General features: G+C 43.4%; 1 long non-coding RNA gene across 1 annotated transcript; it reads left to right on the top strand.

Annotated features, from left to right (window-relative positions):
* The first annotated feature begins 4,579 nt into the window (after window positions 1-4,579).
* LOC148873716 (uncharacterized) lies at window positions 4,580-6,420 on the top strand. The gene is made up of 3 exons (XR_016105531.1): window positions 4,580-5,255; window positions 5,340-5,547; window positions 5,619-6,420. It is a non-coding gene; the product is annotated as an uncharacterized LOC148873716 (long non-coding RNA).
* Window positions 6,421-6,821: the final 401 nt, after the last annotated feature.

The raw sequence follows: 6,821 nt of genomic DNA, 5'->3' as shown, positions 1-6,821 counted from the left end.
ATACAGGATTCACTGGCCCTTGTCAGGTGCATCTGGGACTGGAAGGCGTCCACATGGTCGTTCGAGTCAAAGGATCCGTCATACTTATCCGGTGGGGGAAGCTTGAAGTCCTTTGGCATAGGAACAACAAGAAGTTTGGGTGACAGAGGAGAAGGAACTAAAAGAAGTTGGGTAACTTTTACTTCACCCGAGCTTACCTCTTCCTTACCCCGGAGCTTGGGCAGATCGTGAGTGGGAGCTCGGCGAGCTCAGCGGTGCCTCCGCTGCTTCCTTGCTGGCTCTGCGTTGGTGCTGTTGGATTCGGTATTACCGAGCTCGATGGGCCCAAGGAGGGGCTCGGACTGCTGTTGGTAGATGCGAACTGAGGGGCCTTGCCTCAAGTCTACGACCAACACCTCGAACTGGTTTTCCGCAAGTGGGAGATCGAACTGCGAATGCTGAGGCGACGCAGGCCTAACTGGCTGGGAGACCCCCGACCTGAATACAGGATGCGAGGCAGGGGTTGCTGGTCTCTCTTTTCCGCCATGAGACGATGCCGAGGTCTTTCCTCTATGAGAAGGAAGTTCGTTTTGGCGGCGGGGCTTAGCTTGTTGCATGGCTGGATGCCAAGGAGGGAGTGGCTACTGAGCCTGAGGCAGTGGGGGAAACTGCTGTTGATACTGATACTGAGAAACTTGGTGCAACACTTGCTGCTGATAAAGTTGAAGCTATTGGAACTGTTGCGTTTGAGCTTGCACAGCTCGCATGCACTGCATCAGGTCCTCAAGCTGGATTTGGCTGGCCACTGGAGGAATGATGAAGGGTTTTGGGAAGGTTGCTCCAATCATAGGGGGAAGTGGAATGTTCACGGGTGCCACTGCTTGAGGCACATTCAAACTGGGAACTCTGTCCGCAAAGAGGGGAATGGTGAACTGTCCGATGCAGACAGTGGGAAGTTGGGGTTGTTCCTCAGAGGTGTTTTGGTTTGCACCTCTCCGGAATTGCTGGAAGAAGCTATGAATGCTGAATTTTTGAGAGAGAGTTGTGGAAATTAGAGGAAGGCTTTTTGAAGCGTTTCCCACAGACGACGCCAAATGATGTTGCGCGATCCGGGAACTCCTAGCTGGTGGAAACCTAGCTCCTAGCTAGTGACGGACGGTACCTAAGGCGAAGAGGAAGGTGAAGAATTCCCGGGGAGCTCGCCCGACGGGAACACTCTGATGCTTAAGTTTGAACTCTGAGAAAACTGAAGAATACAATCAAAGAGCTGAGAGTGCAGATGGCACAAGTTCAATACCTCTTCTCTTCGAGGGTCAGGGTCCTTTTATATTGAAGATCTCCCAAATCAGGCGTAACCGCCTTTGCCACAACCGTTATTGCGAGAGCTAAGGTGGCGGATGTGGGCAGCCGTTGTAGGGTACGGACCTGTCAGGCGTGCCACATATGGCAGAGGGGGTAGGCACGACGCCGCCTCCAGATTCAGCAAGTACTATTGTTAAGCAGATCTTTTCTGTAGGTTGCCGAGCTACTTTGCACCGAGCTGCCTTGGTCTGAGCTACCCTACAATGGGGTGCTAGGGTAGCCAAGGTGCGAGTGTCTGAGGCGAGCCTTAGGCAAGTATGGGCATGAGCATTAATGGGGCTATCCCGAATGTACTTCCCATAGATCGGGGTGTTCCCTTCTCAGGAAGGAAGAGTTCGAGGCCCACTGGGAGGAGCTCGGGAGTCCTCCTACCTTAGGGAGAATTCAGAGTATGCTAGATGTTTCTTCTCGGCAAGCTGCTACGTCCACCGAGTTGTATTACTGGGCTCCGGCGAGTTCAGTACACCGAGTTATGGCCAGGCTTCCATGCTGAGCTGTCACTTATGCCAGGTTATACCCACGTGTCCCCGAGCTACGAGGTCGGGCCAAATCATCCTCCATCACCTTCCATTGAGGGTAGAGTGACTAAATACATGTTTTAGTACCTTAGGGAGCGATTATCTAGAAAACTTGGAGGTTGGAAAAAAGTTCTCTCTTTACTCGACCAGTTAACTCTTGTTAGCTCCACTGCTTCGATGATACCCCAATTTGTAATGAGGTTATTCAAAATCCCCAAATATATAATTGATGTGTTTGATAAAATTTAGAGGGGCTTCATTTGGTCGAAGTCAAATTACAAGAAGCCTAACTGGAATAGAGTGTATACAACCAAAAAATTAGGGTGGCCTTGGTGTTAGAAACCTTAGATGGTTCAATAAGACTTACTCAATAAAATTAGGGTGGAAATTTCTTACTAAAAAGATAACCTATGGGTAAGAGTCGTTTCTAATAAGTAGTTAAATAAGGAGAATTTTTGGGAGGTCAAAAGAAAAAATGGTATTTCATGGGCTTGGAGAAGGATTATTAGATCTATTGGTTGATGTTATGGGTCAAAAAAGAAACATTTGGAAGGAAAGTCTTATTAGATCCATGGTTCCAAACCATTCTTGGTATATAATCAAAACTATTTTAATCCCTTTAAATTGTGGAGAGGATAATTTGGTTTGGAATTTGACTTCAGATGGTAAGTTCTTTATTAAGACAGCTTACAATATGGAAAGTCATATTAGTTCAACAAATTATTCATATATTAGAGTTCTGAATAGTGCTTGGAGAATTCGGGTTCCTCCAACATTGACGGTACTTGTAGTATTTGTGGTGAGATGGAAGACATTGACCATATATTTAAGAATTATTCATATGAAAAGTATATTTGGATGGCAGTTGAGCCTAATGTCTTTGGCCCTAGGGGTGATGCTGCCACTATGGTAAACTAATCGAGCCGTATCTCAAATAATTTCTCCATCATTGGGGAGCCTTTACAAGGAAAAGAGTGTTATAATCTTATGGTTCCTTTAGAAAAATAGAAACAATAATATTTTTAACAATAAATCCATTCCTCCCATCCTGCTAGATAGAGCAATGAATTACTTTATTGAGATAGAGAATTGCCATGAGATAGAGGGAAAATCAAATATGCATAAAAGATGGAATCTGACGAAAGAACACGATCAAGAGTAGTGTTTCACACAGATAAGGAAGTAGACTTCATGGAGGAAAGAAAAATCTTCTGAAGACCTCGGCAAATAATCTCATTCCAATAACCCCGAAAGTCCAATCTGATTAGCATCATTCCATTCACTCAACACCCTTTCTTGGCTATAAATAAGCGTCCCACATTTGAGGTAAAGGACTTTTGGCTTTCCACTTACTCAACACCCTTTCTTGTTATCTCCTCGGTTTGGACCAGCATCCTTCCATTCTGTTCATCCCATCTGACCCCGTTCTCTTACTGACTTGAGCATCGGAGTGTCTATTTGGAGAATAACTCCCTGGGCTCTAACCCCTTTGTCTAGTTGGCATGACCATCTAACTATGTTCTTGTTTGAGCTACCTTGGATCAGATAGCATCAGAATCCTATCATGTGGCATGGATCAAATCAAGGGTTCATTAAAATAATTTTTTCTGCTTCCCACAATATTGATGGTTGGTGTGCTATCGCTTATATTTCTAGGAACTATTTAGGAATGCGACCTTAAAGTGTACTACATACTATCAATGTTGCTAGAGCTTGAGCCGCTTGTGAAGCCCATAATATTGCCCTTCAGAGACTCTTCAATCATTCCTAAAGAGGATTCTAAGCTTGTTATCAATTGCTTAAGATCTATCACTAAGCCATGGAGGTTAACGAACATCATCAAAGATTGTAGACATGTAAGCTCACATCTAGATTATGGGTCATTTACTATCATGCTTTCAGGCAAGCAAATCGGTCCGATTGTCTGGTCCGATCCGGTTTTGGACCAGTTTTAAAAACCATGGTTTTTCACAAGGGTTTCATTTCACAAGTGGGTTCCAATTCAAATGTTTCATTTTACTTAACGTTTTTTTTTAACACAAAAAAAATAAAGAAAAAACCGAGATACAATTAAAGTGAATTGACTTCTTATTAAAATATTTTTATAATGACAACTGTATGACATCTTAAAAAAGAAATTAGCTTTTTAAAATTTCAATGTGTCATTTTAACTTAAGTGATTCAAGACCTTCAAAGCAATTCAAGAATCCTCAGTTTAACCATTCAAAAAACCTCTCCTTTTTCAAATCCCAAAGTTAATCATTATAAAACTAATTTTTTTGAAAACTAGCCTACTAAAATATAATTTTCTTATCCATTCCATTTATTTGCTGATGTGACGAAAACAGAACACTGGTGAATTGCGCTCGTGCCAAACACCATACTTTCTGAGCACAAATCCGATTTTAATTGTTTCTTGTCCGTTCAAAATAGTGAAGTAAGGTTTTGGAACTGTTGTTGACCTGGACGGTCAGATAGTTTGGCTTAATAACCGTTTAGGCAACTAATTCCATTTTCCCCCAAACCCTGTTTTAGTAAAAAATTATTGAAAAAATCAACAACCCATTTAATAGTTTTTTATTATTTTTTTTAATTTTAATTATTTTTTTAATTTATTTATCAGAATGAACGGTCTGTTCAAATCAGACGGTCAGACCATCAACCTGAAAACAGTGACCAAAACGGTTCTATTTCTGTATCGTTTTTTAGAGTCACGTTCTGTGCACCCATGGGTGCACTGGACGAGTGCACCTTCCAATGAGAGACAAACACGTCATCTCATCTGTATTAACCACGAATTAAGGGAGACTTTCTCCGTTACCAGTCGTTCGGCTGGTTGAACCGACCACAAAACACGATTTAGTGAGAAAGATGTGGTGAACAAACACCAACCGGCGCCGGTGGCGACCAACTGGGGATTCAGCCGGGCACGACGATGATGTGTTAAGAGACATGGTTATAAGCTTCATAATGGCGGGGAGAGACACAACATCGGCGGCAATGACGTGGCTCTTCTGGTCGCTTTCCCGACATCCCAATAGTGAGAAAGATGTGGTGAAGGAAGTAGTCACGACACTTGGCAACAACGGGCAGAAATCGTTGGATTACGAAGCTCTGAAAGACTTCCCATTGTTTAAAGCTTGCCTCTCCGATGGCCTGGTACTCGAAGCACTCCCCCACCCGCGCAATGCTCTCAAAAGAAAAGGCAAAAAGCAGGGAGCGAGTGAAAACGAAGGTCATCATCAACATAAGCAGATGCCACTGTTCATCTAACTAAGCCGATCCAGAGAGAGAGAGACAGCGATGGCGGTCTCCGTCTCATTTTTGGCCATTGTTACGTCCCTCCATCTTGTCGCCTTCGTCCTCGCTGTAGACGCCGAACGTTGTCAGAGCACAGTAACAACCTACTATCTTCTCTTATTTCCTGATTTTTTACAGAACGTACAGAACTAATTAACCCCCCTTTCTCTCTGTCTGAAGGGTAAGGTGCAACCGGATGAGTACGATGAGCGCACGTTCTCCGTATACGATTCGGATGTGTCGACGGTGTACGGACTGACGGCGTTTGGTCTTTTGTTGATTAGTCAATTTTTTGTTAGCTGCATTACGAAATGCTCTGCTTTGGGAGAGGACTCATGAGCGGGAGGAGCTCCACCGACTGTGCCATATTCTTCTTTGTATTTTCCTGGTGAGTCTCCCAGTCAATCCCATTTTGCATTGCAGACTCCCCCATGGCTCACTCTTCTTCACTGGTAACAGGGTGAAGGACAAATCAGACTCATTCTTCTTCACTGAGTTTGCAAGGAAGAAGGAGGAGGAGCAGCAGCTGTACAGTGAAATTTCAATGATGTAATTTCATGTCCAGGGATATAATTTCTTGCCATAGACGCCGACTGTACCGTGGAATGGCCTAACGGGTAGGGTTCAAATCATCCAGCCAACACAAGAAGAAGAGGAGGGAGAGGAAGAGAAAAAAGAAGACGCACGGACTAGAGGCCGGATGATTTATCCCTGCCGCCGGTGGCTTCGTCGTTTACTGTTGGACGTGTGGGAGTTCGAACTTTTGTGAAGAGAAAATGAAAGATTTTGTCTTTTTGCGTGTGATTGAATAGGATGAAATCAATTGACGGTCAAACCTTCGTTACCGTTACAATGTTTACGTGTTCGACACGTGGCCAAATATGATTGAAAGGTGTACTCGTCCACTGCACTCATGGGTGCACAGAACGCGGTCTCCATCTGCAGGATTGTCTGGTTTTCTGAGTCAAATGTCTTAGGGATGGGAGAGTGTTCTTCTCTTCTATTGTGAGTTGTGACTTGTGAAGGTGGGGAGGACTCCCACTCCGAGGATTTAAAACTTTAAATGAGTGAAGAGACATTTAAGATTTCCAATCTTTTTACTTCCACTCGTATTTCCTCCTTTCCATATTTTTTGTGATCCGTGACGGAAGGTGTTAATAATGGTAGTATATATGGATGTTATGCCATATTTGAATGTAAACTAATATTGTATGTATGCCACGTGTTATTTGTATATAATTAATGATATGCTTATGCTACATAACAGCATATATGAATGCCTCAAAACATTTAAAGATATTTAATAACAGCTGACACATATATGACATATGGTGGCATATGAATATACCACGTTGTCATGGGTCTACGTGTTGGGACCCGTGCGGCACTCGCTAGTCAACGAGTAAGCCTATGAAGTCAATAAGAAAGCAACAAAGCAACAACAAATGCACACAAATTAGACAAAAGGCTCTTTGTATTGCATAAATTGGTGGCAAGCACAAGCATACAGTTTAATGTCGAGGGGATCTCGTGCTTAACCTTTACACGCTACTGATTCACTCGACTGCATATCTCCCCTCAAAGAGTACAATGACCCAATCCAAGACAAATGAAGACACTTAGATGGTGTGCTGATGGCAATGATGGTGGCTGATCCATCAC

This window comes from Nelumbo lutea, chromosome 1 (assembly GCF_056320005.1).
Source record: "Nelumbo lutea isolate HS-2025 chromosome 1, American lotus-T2T, whole genome shotgun sequence".
NCBI classification, from domain to species: Eukaryota; Viridiplantae; Streptophyta; class Magnoliopsida; order Proteales; family Nelumbonaceae; genus Nelumbo; species Nelumbo lutea.
The sequence above is the reverse complement of the archived record's forward strand: the minus strand, read 5'-3'. Positions and strand labels throughout refer to the sequence as shown.